This window comes from Nannospalax galili, unplaced genomic scaffold, assembly GCF_000622305.1.
Source record: "Nannospalax galili isolate Female #2095 unplaced genomic scaffold, S.galili_v1.0 scaffold202, whole genome shotgun sequence".
Lineage (NCBI taxonomy): Eukaryota > Metazoa > Chordata > Mammalia > Rodentia > Spalacidae > Nannospalax > Nannospalax galili.
This window is the reverse complement of record NW_008349000.1, coordinates 2,217,334-2,232,766: the sequence shown is the minus strand read 5'-3', so window position 1 is coordinate 2,232,766 and position 15,433 is coordinate 2,217,334. Positions and strand designations below refer to the sequence as shown.

General features: G+C 37.4%; 1 long non-coding RNA gene across 1 annotated transcript in view; it reads left to right on the top strand.

Annotated features, from left to right (window-relative positions):
• Positions 1–1,215: 1,215 nt before the first annotated feature.
• LOC108491452 overlaps positions 1,216–15,433 on the top strand; it is a 90,111-nt gene continuing 75,893 nt past the window's right edge. The window contains exon 1 of the long non-coding RNA XR_001872759.2: positions 1,216–1,414. This is a non-coding gene — a long non-coding RNA (uncharacterized LOC108491452). The remainder of the gene's footprint in view (positions 1,415–15,433) is intronic.

The window sequence follows — 15,433 nt, the reverse complement described above, 5'->3', positions numbered from 1 at the left end:
TGGTCGGGTACAAAAACTACACCGTGTATAGATCTGGATAGACAGAACTGTAAGTTGAAGATAACCTATTACACTTAACCTATAAAACATCTCAATTTTGCCTAATCTACCTTAAATATTTTAGGAAAATTTAAATTAACAACATTTAACACAATGCCCATTTCATAGTGAGTATTGACATCTCATAGTTCACTTAACATGAGCATTTAAAAAATTAATTAACATTTATTTTATGTGTATAAGTGTTATACCTGCATGTATGTAAGTGCTCCTGTGCTGTAGTGCCTGTGGAGAACAGAAGAGGGTGTTGGATGTTCAGTTCCTATAGGGAACTGGAGTTACCTATAGTTGTTAGCTGCCATGTGGGTGCTGGGATTCGAACCTGGGCCTTCTGCAAGAACAGCCGGTGCTCTTAAGCACTGAGCCATCTCTCCAGTCCACATGAACATTTTTTTAATTAGATATAAAGCCCCAAACCCCCTTGTCTACACAACGTTGGCCTAAACGCACACTGTAGAGGACTAGCTGTTTGCTGTTGCAGTCTTCTGTTTCACTTGTGCTCCCTGGAAACCCAAGAGTGTCACACATATCAACAGCTCCTACAAAGATCAAATTCAAAGGTTGGTGTACAATGTCTACTGAAGCGTGCCCCTTTATGCCCTTATACAGTGAAGAAATTGTACATGTGGCAGCTTGTGTGTGGAACATATGTGTATGAGCAAAAACATACAAATTAACTTAGCAGTAATGCTGTTTCAGATCTGACTATGGTTCTCAGGATGGATAGAATGATCAGCAAAGAGCAGCTCCCTGGGCCTTAGAGTGCTAGAGGCTTACATAAGTGCTTTGAGAACCAGAGAAAGACTCTTGGCTCCTAAAGCGCCAGATTTACTACTTTAGGCTCTCAAAGCAAGAGGGTTATTATTCTTGGACTTATGAATCATGGACTTAGGGCTCCATGCTCCTAAAGCCAGATAACTTACATTGTAGGTCCTCAAAGACAGAGGGTTACTGTGGTGGAACTTGAGTTCTAGTGGCCCAGCACCTTACTCGTATTTTATAGCTGTGAGTTTCAGTTGTCAGGGCCATGGGTTTTAGGCACTCTGATGCTGCGTGGTTCTCTGGAATTTGTCCAAGGATAGGGATTTACAGCTGCTCGGAAGGAACTGTGGCTCTACGCCTTCTGCACTCTCGGCTTTTCAGTCTCCCCTCTAATGCAGTCTCAGCTCCGTCTCAGCTCCTACGTTTTCCTTCACAGCCTCCAGTCTCTGCCTCCAGCATCCTGTGGAACTCTCAAGCCATCGTCTGGCTGCTGCCAGTCGGTTTGCCTGGAGATGACAGGTCCAGAAATCAGAAGCTGTGAAGCCATCGCTGCCTGTGAAGATCATGATAAGGCGTAAAATCACGTGGAGAGGTTTGTGCTCTAATACTGCTGTAAGAAATGTGAGAGGTGAGGACTGGGGGTGGCAGAACACAGGAGAAAAGCTTTCAGGCTGCACCCAGGAGCAACCCGGAGAGCAGCTTATACTAGGCAATGGACTAGGCATGTCAAAGTTGCTTCCTACCAGGGTGGGGACTGATGAGACATCAGCAAATGCTGTGAGTGGAGCAATCGAGGATTCAGACCACAGTCTAAAGTTTAGTCAGCTGAGACTGTCATGGTGTGCGTGGAGCACTAATGACTAAAAACACGACAGCTGTAGGGATTTCTGAGCTGGAGAGGAGCCTCTTCCGGGAGCGGTGACTGAATTAAAGTTACACAACAGTTCCGCCTCTCCCACTTCCCACCCCCAGCAACCCTGCCTGGCTAGCATCTTTCCTGAGTGGGTTTCGGTATTTATAACAGTTGTGATCTCACTGACGACACCTCAAAGTAGAGATGAGGTGAAGGTTGCTTGATTGACAGCATTCCTGAAATTGTCAGGACTGAATTTGAGTTCTGTGGAGCTGCGGGAATGGAAGCAGTATCTCTCATACCCTGGCTATACTTTTGGCTTTGGGAAGAACTTTTCTGGCTCCAGATCTGCCTTTTGTCCCTGTTCTTCCTGAGGCAATACTTCAGTTCCACTCCCTGCCTGCTACAGCAGTAGACAGCAGCTGGGATCTGACAGCTGTCAATCAAATGTCCCAATGGCCAGCTCCCAACAGCTTCCTTCATTTAAATGGAAAAATGAAAACATTACTGGGGCCTGAGAAGGGAGCTGTCCTCAAATTAACCTTCTCAACAGTGCTTAAAGGTCCAAGTCCCCTAAGAGGGCTTTGGATTTCGTAGTATGCTTCAGTTATAAAACTTTCACCAAAAAAGTCATCCTCAGCCAATCAGCCCAGATACACCAACAATTATGACTCCAGTGATATATTTTAGGCACAGGTAAATTTGAACAATGACAATCTATTTCTAATCATATATAAGCTGTATAAGAACTTTACAAGATCTGTTTAATTATGCTGTGTTACAAATGAAGAGGGTGAAGTCCATCAAGCATACTTTTTCTCTGTTGATTATCTTAGCAAGTTTTGCATCCAGGGAATCCATTTTGTAACTCTCCATCACTTTACACCATAATTCTCAATTAGATGTGCTGCAATGTGAATTAATCTTTTAAAACATTTTGTGGTAAATTATGATTTCAGTTTTCACATTGTGATCCCTTTTCAAAATCTCCATCCATACATACCACACACCTACTTATACTTTTAAAATATGTGAATGACTTTTCTGAGAAAAGAACAGCGATTAATATGAAATATTTAGGTGTCCATATTTCAATTTTATCAAAGAATCCCACTCTTTCATTATGAGACTTATGTGTTCAAATTTTTTTTCTTTTAAAAATTAAATATAGACATAGTGAAAACATGTTTTCTTCTCTAATTCCTTTTATGTTCCTTCTCCCTGAAAGTAACTTGTTTATGAGATCTGTGTTTAGCATATCATATAAGAATATCATTTCAGGAATGACAGAATGGCTCAGCAGGTAAAAGTACTTATCACGAAAGCCTGAGTGTGATCTGTAGAGTGTGGCAGAGGAGAGACTGACTCCTGAAAATTGTCTTCTAACTTCTGTGCATATGCGATGGTGGGTGCTTGCCTGCACTTGCATGCACATCACTCACATACATGTGCACTTATGTAATAATAATAAACACAATAAAATTTTTTTTTAATTTTTAAAAATGATTTATTTAATAACAACATACTTCGAAGAAGCATATCATTACAACACAATTGACATATTCTATAACGTTTTCCTGAGGTAGGATGCATCTCTTTCAAAATTGGCTGTAAATTTTTAGGTTTACAGTTAATTATTACAGTTATACAATATTGTACTCAGTATAAACCCTATAAGACATAAATTAAATGATGTTTTAACCTTTAAAAAAGTTCTCCATTTCATTATTAAAATACACAGTTCATATAGGAAAATTCTTTTTCAATGCAATTGACATTGGATGTTTGCACATGCATTTCTAATCTCTAAATATCTGATTATTACTAGTCACAGTTGGTTACTTTCTGAGCTTCTAGGCATCTGAGCATGGATATAAAGTCATCAGGTAGATTTCAATGGTAATGTTTTTCACATCTACTAATTTTTTTTTTCATTACATCATTAACATATTCAATAACAATTTCCAGAGCAAAGATGCTTCTCTTTCAAAATTAGCTGTAAATTTTGAGGTTCACCACTAGAGGCTCCATACTCTGCCATCCCTGTCACTGTCCACTGTGTTGTCAGCACCCTCATCCATTCCCCCTGTCTGCCCTTCTGGTAATTCTAGTCAGCCAGAGGTCCCTGTTCCAGGAGGGTCAGCTGTTCCTCATCTACGGCAAACCATACACAATAAAATTTTTAAAAGAGTATTTCATAATCCCATGTGAAATGTATTTTCATGCATTTATTAACTCATGAGTCTAGAAGTCTACTGTTATATAGAATTTGCAATTTATATAGAGGAGACTGTAATGTTCATATTGCCCTCAGCTTTCTTTTATTTAAATTTGTTTTTATTGAACTTTTGTATGTTTCACACAGAACATCTCAATCAATCTTAATCATCTTTATTACCCCTTCCCCAATGGCACCCTCCCCCACACCCCCCACACTGGAATTCATACATTCTGTCATTTGTGTCAAGTTAGTGTCCCCAGATGTTCCTCAGTGCGAGTTCATCTACTGAGGTCTAGTCAGCTTATCTAGAGTCCCTTACTTTAGAAAGATCAGCTCTTCCTCACCCAGCAGTAATCAGTTGCCAATATTTCTTCAGATAAGATTGGGGTTTGCTGCCCATTTCCCCAGTTCTATGCTGGGTTTTTGTCTACTTAAGTTTACATGGGACTTGTGTGTGCTGAAACCATTGCAGTAGATTCATATGAGCAGGGTCCTAGGAACCCCTAGGACTCTATTTCTGTATGGTCCTGAACCTCCTCCCTGGCTTTTGCAGCCTTTCTGCCCCTCTTTTGTAATGGTCCCTGAGCCAGGGTGGGTGAAGTTTAATATAGGTGTTCTTTCAAAGGACCAAAAATATGCACACTCTTTTAAAAATTTTTTTATTTTATGTGTATGCATATATTGCCTGCATGTAGGTAAGTGTACCTGTGTCATGCAATGCCCATGGAGGTCAGAAGATGCTGTCAGATCCCCTGGGACTGGAGTTACAGACAGTTATTAGCTGCCATGTGGGTGTAATCTCTATGCTTTGGCCATTTGCGACCTTTTATGTTCCTGGCCCTCTGTTGCATTAGGGAAGTTCATTAATGAGAACTGAGAGATTTATTAATGTCCTCTTCATTATTCCTGCTCTATGTTCAATGAGGCCTAGGTGTAGAGGTTGCATTGTAGATGTGACACTTAGGCCTGGGCAATTCACAAACAATGTCTGTGTGTGACCAGTTGTAATACTTGGTAATAATTTCTGTGTGGTACAAAATGAGCTTCTTTGATGAGTAGTGACTGGAATATTTGTCTGTAAATATAAGGATTTTCTCTTTTATATTCAACACACTATTTTGAAATTATTTTTTCTTCTGCTTTTGAGAATTTCATACATGCATACAAACAATGGAACATGATCATATCTACCCCTATTTCTCCCCTCCAGCTCTGCTCATATTCCCCTCAACATGTACACTCCCAACTTTATCTCTTTGTTTTCACATTTTTAATAACCTTTAAGTTCAGTTAGGGTTGCCCATAAACGCATGGTATGGCGTCATCACTGGAGCATGGCAAACCTTCAAGTGCCACATTTTCATGTTCATACATACCTTACATTTGTTAGTTTCTGGCAATACCATAATGAACTCATTCTTCTGTTGAACCTCATTTAGTTTCTTTCTAATTTTCTACTTTTGCAAACATGCTCCAGTTAATGTATTTATGTCTATTTTCTTGTGTGTGATGGTTACTGTTGTCAGTTTCACAGGCTTTAGAGTCACCTAGGCAACAAGCCTCTACATACAACTGCCAGGGATTTTCAAGATTACACATATCTGGAAAGATATGTGATTGGATCAAATGATGTGAGAAGACTCATTTTAAGTGGAACCCTACTCCGGCCAGGCATTCTGGCCTGTGTAAAATGGAGGAAGAGAGCTGAGCTTTGGCATCCATTGTTCTCTGCTTCTTGCTATGGATACCGTATGACCAACTCTAGCCATTGTGATTTCACTTCAACTGTGAGTCAAACTGAATCCTTCCTTCTTTAAGCTCCATTTGCTAAAGTATTTTATCACAGCAACAGCAAAAGAAACTAAGTCATTGTGCATATATACAAGACGTCATCTGTGGTATTATATACTTAAAGGCAGGTGATTTTTCTAAGGACACTATCAAGAGAAATAGGTTCCAATTAACAATTTCTGAAAATGAGTCAAGCTTTTCCCTGATGTTGACCTGCCTGAAAATGTAGCTGTAGTAAATTTTTACTTTTGGGATATTATTTTTTTATTTACATAAATAATTTATTATTTCATACATGCATATAAGGTGTTTTGATCAAATCCATCCCACTCCTTCCCCTCCAACTCCTCCCATATCTCCCCATCACTTTTTTTTGATAACTTCATATACTCTTCCTTCTTCTTTGATTAATTTATTTATTTTTATGAGGCTTTTGGCTACTCTAACATTCCCCCCTCAGAGGAGGTATTCCTAAAATCTTTTAAGGATTAGATACAAGCTCCCTAAATACTTTTGACACTTTTGGCCTTTGGAACAGAGTATGATGCTAAGAGGCCCAAGGACATTTTGACTTTTAGCCAAGAAACTGGCCACTTTACTTTGGGGTCTTTTCACCCTAACTGCCTCGCCAGTTCCTACTTCCTATTTTTTTCACACCATCCTCTGAAGAGGTTAACCAAATTGCCAATAGGGAAATGGGATGCAGATTGCTCTGGATTCTTCCATGCTGAACAGGGACGCAGGGTGAGGCAATTGGAGTACCCCTTCAGTGGGTCTATCTAAAAGACTCCCAAATTGTGTAACTCTTATCTCTAGGGGGGAAAGAAAGTCTTTGAATCATGACCAGGAGATGTGAAGGAGAAGTAAAGGCAAGAGTAACTAGCATTATAAGTCCCACACAGGGAACTAGAAAAAAGAACATGCAATTTTCAAATGGTCTTATGAGAGTCTACTGAAATTTCTTGACAAGAACTTCCAAAAGCATCGCTCTATTGGGTTCCTCCTCATTTTTCTTTTGTCTTCCAAGGCTGAACTCTAGAGTGATGGATTCAGGATTTGCTTTCAGGTATTTTGATAGCTGTTGCAGTGGTTAGAATCAATGTCAGTTCCCTCTCAAAGGCTTCTAGATACTGGGAGAAAACAAATGTATCCATAATTTTAGAACAGTAGCAGGTTGTCTCCCTTAGCTACAGGTGGGCACTGCAGTGTTGGAGACCAAGATTTGAAGTCTTACATCTGAGCAGCACTTTCTTGTTAGGAACATAATCATCAATGAGAAATAATTGTCTAAATAAATTTTTATATAGGCTTCAGCCTAATGTCAGGAAGTGTAATCCATTGAGCTCTTAAAGAAGTATACTGATGACTTTACTCTTTGGTTATACTTTCCTTTGGGTGTTTAAGACCATACAGTTGGTCCAAATAAATCAATTTATTTTTACACTTGAGGACATTTGAGGATGTGTTCCTCAGGGGTCACATGGGCTTGGGAGGAGCTCCTGGCTCCTTTCTTTTACCAGTTCCATCTATGTGAAGATAAGTCAAAGCCCTGCTCAACCATATCTGGCTTTACTTGGAAGCATGAATGAGGTGTTTCCTCTAAGTTGACCCTCCTCTTTTTAGACTCGACACTGGTTCAAGTCCATCTCATGGGCTCTCTATGTTCTCCCTGAACAAGAGGACAGATGACTCACCATAGTTACAGGGATTTTGAGAGATGTTCCATAACTCCCCTGGAACTTAGTCAACCTTGGAGGGCAAGGGGCAACGACTGTCCTTTAGTCCCTCTGACCACATTAGTATGGGCCTCAAAGTATGGCTGTTAAAAGATCCAGTAAGGTTACTTCTGCCAGTCTGGTACTTTTAATTATCATGTACTTTGTACATAAGGCTTGCATAAAAAGCCAAATATTCTCAGATAAACCTTGACTAGATATATACTTTGTTCTTTAAGTTGAATATACTATGACCATAGAAATTTTAAGATTTTGCATATATTGTTTTTGTCTCATCCTTTATGTATCATAAAAAACCTACACAGACCTTTATCACTTGCTTAGGCTTTCTCATTTTTTTCTATTTTAGAAAATATCTCTATTCCCACATCCTTTTAACACCTTTTACATTCTCATTTTCTTTCTTTTTAAAAATAATTATGAGACATAATTGTATTAACAAATAAATTTTCCCTAGTTGTGAGACGTCTTTTCCCAGGGAAGCTAAGCAATGATTATTCCCTTTTATGGTTCTAGTGTCAAGCCAATGTTTGATTAAAGTTTTACTGGGGAACCAATTAATTTATTGAGCTTACAAGCCTAGATAACTGAGGGGTTGCTGAGGTGTATGAATGACCAGAGTGTATGCACAATGGAAAGCCTTTACCCAGCATGGGTCATGCCTTCTCTTCCTAGCCTTCCTCAGACTGTATACTTGAGGCCTCCCCATATCCAGGAGGCCATGTGTGATTAGGGCCAAATTACATACAGATGACAGGAAAGTGTGGCTGGATACTCCAGTGAGGGTCCAATGACCTTTCTTGGCCTTTTTAATGAGTGAGTGCAACCATCAACAAGCTCAGTTGTGACGATGTTTGGCGATCAGGCTCAGCTGAAGTCATGATGATGGTCATTATTTCATGCAGAAGGGACTGCTGTATAGCATCACCATATTAAAAGGACCTGGAATTTAAAAGGATTTGGTGCTATGATACACATATGAGGGAGAACATACATTGTTTTTCTGAGTCTGTGTTATTTCATCAAGTATAACAGTATCTAGATCCATCCACTTGCCTGCAAATTTCATTATTTCTTCTTTTTTTTTTACTGCTGAATAGAACTCCATTGTGTAAATATACCACATTTTTGTTAACCACTCATCAGTTGAGGGATACTTAGGTTGCTTCCATCTCTTAGCTATTGTGAAAAGAGCAGCAACAAACATGGATGTACGAGTGTCTCTACAATAGGATGAGTCCTTTTGGTATATGCCAAGGAGTGGTATAACCAAGTAATATGGTAGGTTCATATTTAGCTTTTTAAGAGTGCTCCACATCGTTTTCCATAGAGGTTGCACAAGTTTGCAATCCCACCAGCAGTGAATGAGCATTACCCTTTCTCCACATCCTTACCAGCATTTGGTATCATTTGTTCTCTTGATCTGAGCCAGTTTCATTGGGGTAAGGTAATCCTTTAGGTTGGTTCTAGTTTGCATTTCCCTATTTACTAATGATGTTGAAGACATTTTGAGATGTTTGTTAGTCATCTTTATTTCTTCATTTGAGAACTCTCTGTTTAGATCTTTAGCCCATCTTTTAATTGGGTCATATGATTTCTTGATTCTTTGTTTTTTGAGTTCTTTATATATTCTGGTTGTTAAACCTCTGTCAGATGTGTTGCTGGTGAGATTTTTTCCCATTCTGTGAGTTTTATCTTTACTTTTCTGATTGTTTCTTTTGCGATACAGAAGCTTTTTAGTTTAATGAGGTCCCACTTGTTGATTGCTAATCTTAATTCCTGAGCAACTTCTGTCCCTAGAAAATCCTTTCCCACACATATATCTTGTAAGTTACTGCCAATATTTTCTTCTAATAGTTTCAGGGTTTCCAGTTTCACATTGAGGTCTTTGATCCATTTGGAGTTGACTTTTGTGCAAGGTGAAAGATAAGGATCTAGTTTCATTCTTCTACTGCTGGAGATCCAGTTTTGCCAGTACCATTTGTTGAATATGCTGACTTTCCTCCATTGTGTGTTCTTGGCAACTTTGTCAGATATCAGGTGTCTGAAATTACATATACACCAGTTTGGATCATTAATGATGGTCCATTGATCTATGTGTCTATTTTTGTGCCAGTACCACTCTGTTTTATGACTATAGGTCTGTAGTATACTTTGAGATTTGGTATAGTAATCCCTCCAGAATTGCTGTTTGTGTTCAGGGTTGCTTTGGCTATCCGGGGTCTTTTTTGCTTCCATATGAATTTAAGGATGTTTTTTTCTAGTTCTGTGAAGTATGTAATGGGGATTTTGATTAGGATTGCATTGAATCTATATAGTGCTTTTGGTAGGATGGTCATTTCACAATATTAATTTTTCCAATCCATGAGCATAGGAGGTCCTTCCATCTGCTGGTGTCTTCCTCAATATCTTTCTTTAATGATTTAAATTTTCATTTTAGAGATCTTTGGTCATATTTATTCCATGATATATTATTTTTTGCAGCAATTGTGAATGGGAGCATGTCCCTGTATTCTTTCTCCAATTGCATGTTCTTAGTATATAGAAAGGGTACTGATTTTTGTAGATTGATTTTATAACCTGCCACTATACTGAAAGAGTCAATCAGTTCTAGGACTTTTCTGGTGGAATTTTTGGGATCTCTTAGGTATAGTATCATATCATCTGCAAAAAATGATAGTATGACCTCTTCTTTTCCAATTAGTACTCCTTTATTTCCTTCTCCTGTCTTATTGCTCTAGGAAGAGTTTCAAGGACTGTATTGAAAGGAGTGGAGATAGTGGACATCTTTTTCTGGTTCCTGATTTTAATGGAAATGCTTCCAGGTCTTTTTCCATTTAGAATGATGTTGGCTTTGAGTTTGTTGTATACAGCTTTAGTTATGTTGAAGTATGCTCTCTCTAGTCCAATTCCCTTTAGAACTTTTATTATGAATGTATGCTGAATTTTGCCAAAAGCATTTTTTCATCTATTGAGATGATGATGTGGTTTTTGTCTTTGAGTTCATTTATATGATTGTTGATGTTTATTGACTTGCATATACTGGACCATCCCTGGATCTCTGCAATAAACCCTACTTGATCATGGTGAAAGATCTTTTTGATATACATCTATATGCGGTTAGCAAGTACTATGTTGAAATTTTTTACATCTGTGTTCATTAAGGATATGGGTCTATAGTTTTCTTTTTTGGTGTGTCTTTAAGTGGTTTGAGTATTAAGAGTGTTACTGACTTCATAGAAGGGATTTAGAAGTTCTCCCTCTGTTTCTATAGTTTTCAATAATTTAAGTAATATTGGTTGTAGGTCTTCTTTAAATGTCTGTTATAATTCTGCTGTAAATCCATCTGGGCCTGGGCTTTTATTAGTTGGGAGGCTTTTTATTACTGCTGCAATTTTCTTATATGTTATGGGTCTGTTTAAACTGTTGATCTCTTCTTGGTTTAACTTTGGTGGTTCCCATGATTTCAGATATCCATCCATTTCTTTTAGATTTTCAGATTTAGTGGCATATAGCTTTTTAAATATTCCCTTATGATGGTCTGGATCTTTTGGGTGTCTGTTGTGATGTTTCCCCTTTCATCTCTGATGTTGTTCATTTGGATTAGCTCTTTCTTTCTTTTGGTTAACTGGGCTAAGGTTCCGTCTATCTTCTTTAGCTTTTCCAAGAACTGGCTCTTAGATTCATTGATTCTTTGTATTATGTTTTTTGTTCTATTTCATTAATTTCTGCTCCGATTTTTGTTATTTCTTCTCTTTGAAGGGCTGCTTTTGTAGACATGTATTGTTTCAAGCTATTCATGTCATGGAAGAGTTTTCTTTCCCCCTCAACTATAATAGACATTTTTGCTGGGTAAAGTATTCTGGGCTGGCATCTATTGTCATGTAGAACTGGAAATACCTTAGTCCAGGCTCTTCTGGCTTTCATAGCTTGCATTGCTAAGTCAGCTGTAATTCTTGGGCTTTCCTTTGTATGTAACTTGTGGTTTTTCTTTTGCTGATTTCAGTATTCTCTCTTAGTTCTGTACATTTAGTGATTTTACTATGATGTGTTGTGGGGAGTTTCTTTTCTGATCCTGTCTATTTGATAGTCTATGTGCTTCCTGTATTTGTATGGGGATGTCTTTCCTTAATTTCAGGAAATTCTCTTCTACAGTCTTGTTTAAGATTGGTCAACACCATTAACTTGAAATTCTTCTCCTTCCTCATTTCTATGATCTGTAGATTTGGTCTTTTCTGCGTGTCTTACATCTCTTGCAAATTCCATGCCTGTGTTTCTTTAAAAATCCATAATCTTACTTAAGTTTTCCAGTTCTTCAACTTCATCCTCCAGTGTTGATATTCTGTTTTCCATTTCACTCATTCTAACAGTGAGGCTTTCCCCTGATGTTTCAAGTTGTTTCAAGTTGTTTCAAGGAGGGAGGCCCAAGGGAGGCCAGAACTTTGCACTCTCTGGAGGTCTGCTGAGATCAGAGGCCCTGTAACGATGGAGGACTGAACCCACTGAACCCACCCTCTCAGGCTCTCTGCTGAGATTTCAGCCTTAGCCTACCAAAGCCAGATCTGCCAGCTGTAGTAAATTTTTGTGCCAGGATACATGTTTTCAAATACATATTCAATATTGCCCTATGTTTTGACCAGAATCACGTTTCTCTTATGAATTTGTTGATAATTTTTAAACTGAATGAAGATTAGCATCTTTAGTTAACACACCTCATTTCTAATGTATACTTGCCCATGTTTATTTTGGAAAGGTATATCCAATTTTCTTGAATCAGATTTGATAACTCGTGTTTTCTAACATATTTCTTTAAGTTTTCATCTCCCCTTCAATCCCCACTAAGCTGTAATCTGGTTCTGCTGTGGTACTGAATTAATGAGAATCTTCACTCTTGGAGAAGTTTGATCAAGATTGGACTTGATCTTGTTCTGATTCCCCTCTGAACTTTTCTGTCAGAACTATATTCGGTCAGGTCTTCCTCTGTCCTATTCTTCTGTTCCGCTCTACTGTTCTGTCCTAGTCTACTCTCTAACAAAGGGTTCCTCTGCCATTTATCAAATACTATATCAAGCATGACATGAACAGTATTTGATAACAGTTTTGCAAAGAAAGAAATTGTTTTCTGATCCTACTGACTCTGAACTGCACACAAAACCACAGAGAGATGTCATCAACTTATGTCCTCATGTTATTTACAGCATTCGTAGAAGAGATATTGTTTGCAAATTCATTGCTATTTGCATTGTCATCAATGTCCTCTCTCTCTCTCTCTCTCTCTCTCTCTCTGACACACACACACACACACACACACACACACACACACTGTTCTAAGTCAGTGAGGGTCATAACTGAGTCACAAATAAAGAACATCATATAAGATTAAAACTATGAATTCAAGTTAGCTTGCAAGAGTTAATTATATTGGGATTCCATATTATTTTAGGACTAATTACATTATTTTACTTAGAAGGAGTATATAATCCTAAATCTCAAAAAGTAAAACATATCAATATCTGGTTTATAAAGTTTTACAAAATGTCCAGTTGTAAAGGTTTGTTACAAAAATTCTTTCCCACCTGGTTCCATAGTTATATTCTTTATTTCCTTAATTTTATCTTTAAATATATTTTAGCAACTTGAAATATATGTGAGACATCTGTTCCTTCAATTCTTAGACTGAAGGAAAATGGTCTAAATGGCAGATTTATCACATTGTATCTAGTAAAGATATAAATGCTGTCTGCATGATAGAGAAGATGGCATTAGAGTTTATAATACTTATAAGACAAAACCATAAATCATACCCTAAATTTCTGTACTACCTGTGCACAGCCAATTCCTCAAATGCACATCAAACAATTGGGACATCTTAATGTTTCCTCTCTTTATCGGTGAGTGCAATGAAAGCATTCAGTTTATATTTTACTATCAATTATTCCTTTTAAAATTTTTCATTCTTATATCTCCATCTTCATGCTTGATTTCACCACATAATCTTCTATTTTACTTAACTCGAATTCTTACTAAGAGTCTATGAACAAACATTTAATCATTGTTGATGGGGCTGGTTTAGTAGTTAACAGCACCTGCTACTTTTCCATAGTACCCAAGTTCAGTTCCCAGTGCCTAAGTTGGAGGGCTCACAAGTTCCTGTAATGTCAACCTCCAGGGGATCCAATGCACTCTTCTGGCCTCTGTGAGCACTTGCATACATGTGTACAGACAGACAGGCAGACACACACACACACACACACACACACACACACACATGACTATAAAATAAAAATTAATTATAAAATTATTTTATAGTGCACCCATGTTGTGCTGAGCCCATGGACATCAGAAGAGGGTGTTGGATTCCCTTAGAACAGGAGTTAGCCACTATATGGGTCCTGGGAATCAAACTTCAGTCCTCTTCAAGAGTAGCCCGTGCTCTTAACCCCTGAACCATCTCTACAGTCCCCAAAGTTAATTTAAAAGTTTTTCTTAACAGTATGTATGTAATATTTTTGCTTTCATTAATATATTTGCTATCATTTTCCTTTGGTTAGTTTTCTTTATCCTACCTTTTAGATAAATCATATCTATGTTTGCAATAATTTCCAAACTTTAATACTTCTAAATTAAGCATGTGAGTTTCTAAATTGTATCTCATTAGTGTTTGTTTGTACTGTTTTTAATATTATTCAGTTCTATTTTTGATTTTAAATTATGACTTTCAATATTTTAGATACTTATTCTATTAATTATAGCTTCTTATACTGTCTGTATATGTACTCTCTCTCTGTGTTTCTTTCTCTTCACTTTTCTAGTGCTGTAAATGGTTCAGCTCCAAAGAGCAACCTTTGTGCATTTAAAGGTGCCTGAGACTAAAGTAACTAGTTGGCCACAGTCCTAAAAAATGTTTTGCTGTTCTCTTGAAGACTCTTTCCTTTGGGAACTTTCTCCTTAAATGACGATATCAGGAGTATATATACTAGAGAATGATCACAACAGAAGTAAATATTTATGTTTTGTATCTGGATAAATGAGTTATTGTAGAAAAGTTATTTCTGACTAATAACATAGTATCTGAACACTTTATGTTTCATAGATTGATTAAATAAATAATACTAATAAACTGATTGGCCCTATCATAATTGATATGTAGGAATTTTTTTCTTTTAGATAAGCACAGTATTAATTTGTCTGTGTAAAAATTGTAAGGTTACTAAGCTGCAGCAATGATTTTATGCCATTAGAACACAGGAAGAAACTGATTTCTTCCAACTCTTCAAACGTCTTACAACAGCTTATGAAAACATTTCAGATAGAAGCCAATTGTTCATAGTAAAACACTACCCACCTCACAGTTCACTGAAAAACACAGTTGTTAAGAAGAACTAGTAAAGGAGGAAAATGAAAACAATTTTCAATAATGTGATCTAATTCACTTAGATAATAATTTTAAGTATTTAAACTTGTGGACTCTGAAATATGGATTTAAAATTTTTCAGGTTACTCTGAAAGGGACAATATAATGGAAAAAATTAATGTTGTGGGGGTTTTTGTGTGTTTACTTTTATATTTTTGAGACTAGGTTTGCCTATAGCCCCAGGTAGTCTGGAACTTTCTATGTAGATCAGGCTGAACTCAGTCTTACAGAAATTCACCAGCCTCTGCCTCCTGAGTGCTGAGATTAAAACAATGCACCACCATACCCTGCTGGAAATGTTAGTTTTTGACAAGTGAAAAGATCTTTGATAGATCGCAATAGTATAGAATACTATTATCGTAGGTTAATTTTTGGGTTTGGTTAGCAGGCTAATCTCTCACATTGATGAAAAAGAAGTTTACTGTTTTTGCCAATATGTCTATTTGTATTTCTTCCTATTTTATTTATTTCATCCTTTTGGTCAAGACTGACACTCCTCGGGTCAGATATAAGTAGTCCTGTCCCACTGTTATGCTTTTATTTTTTATACACATAAATGATTGAATCAGCGCTGACTATGAGTTAGTACCTTCACA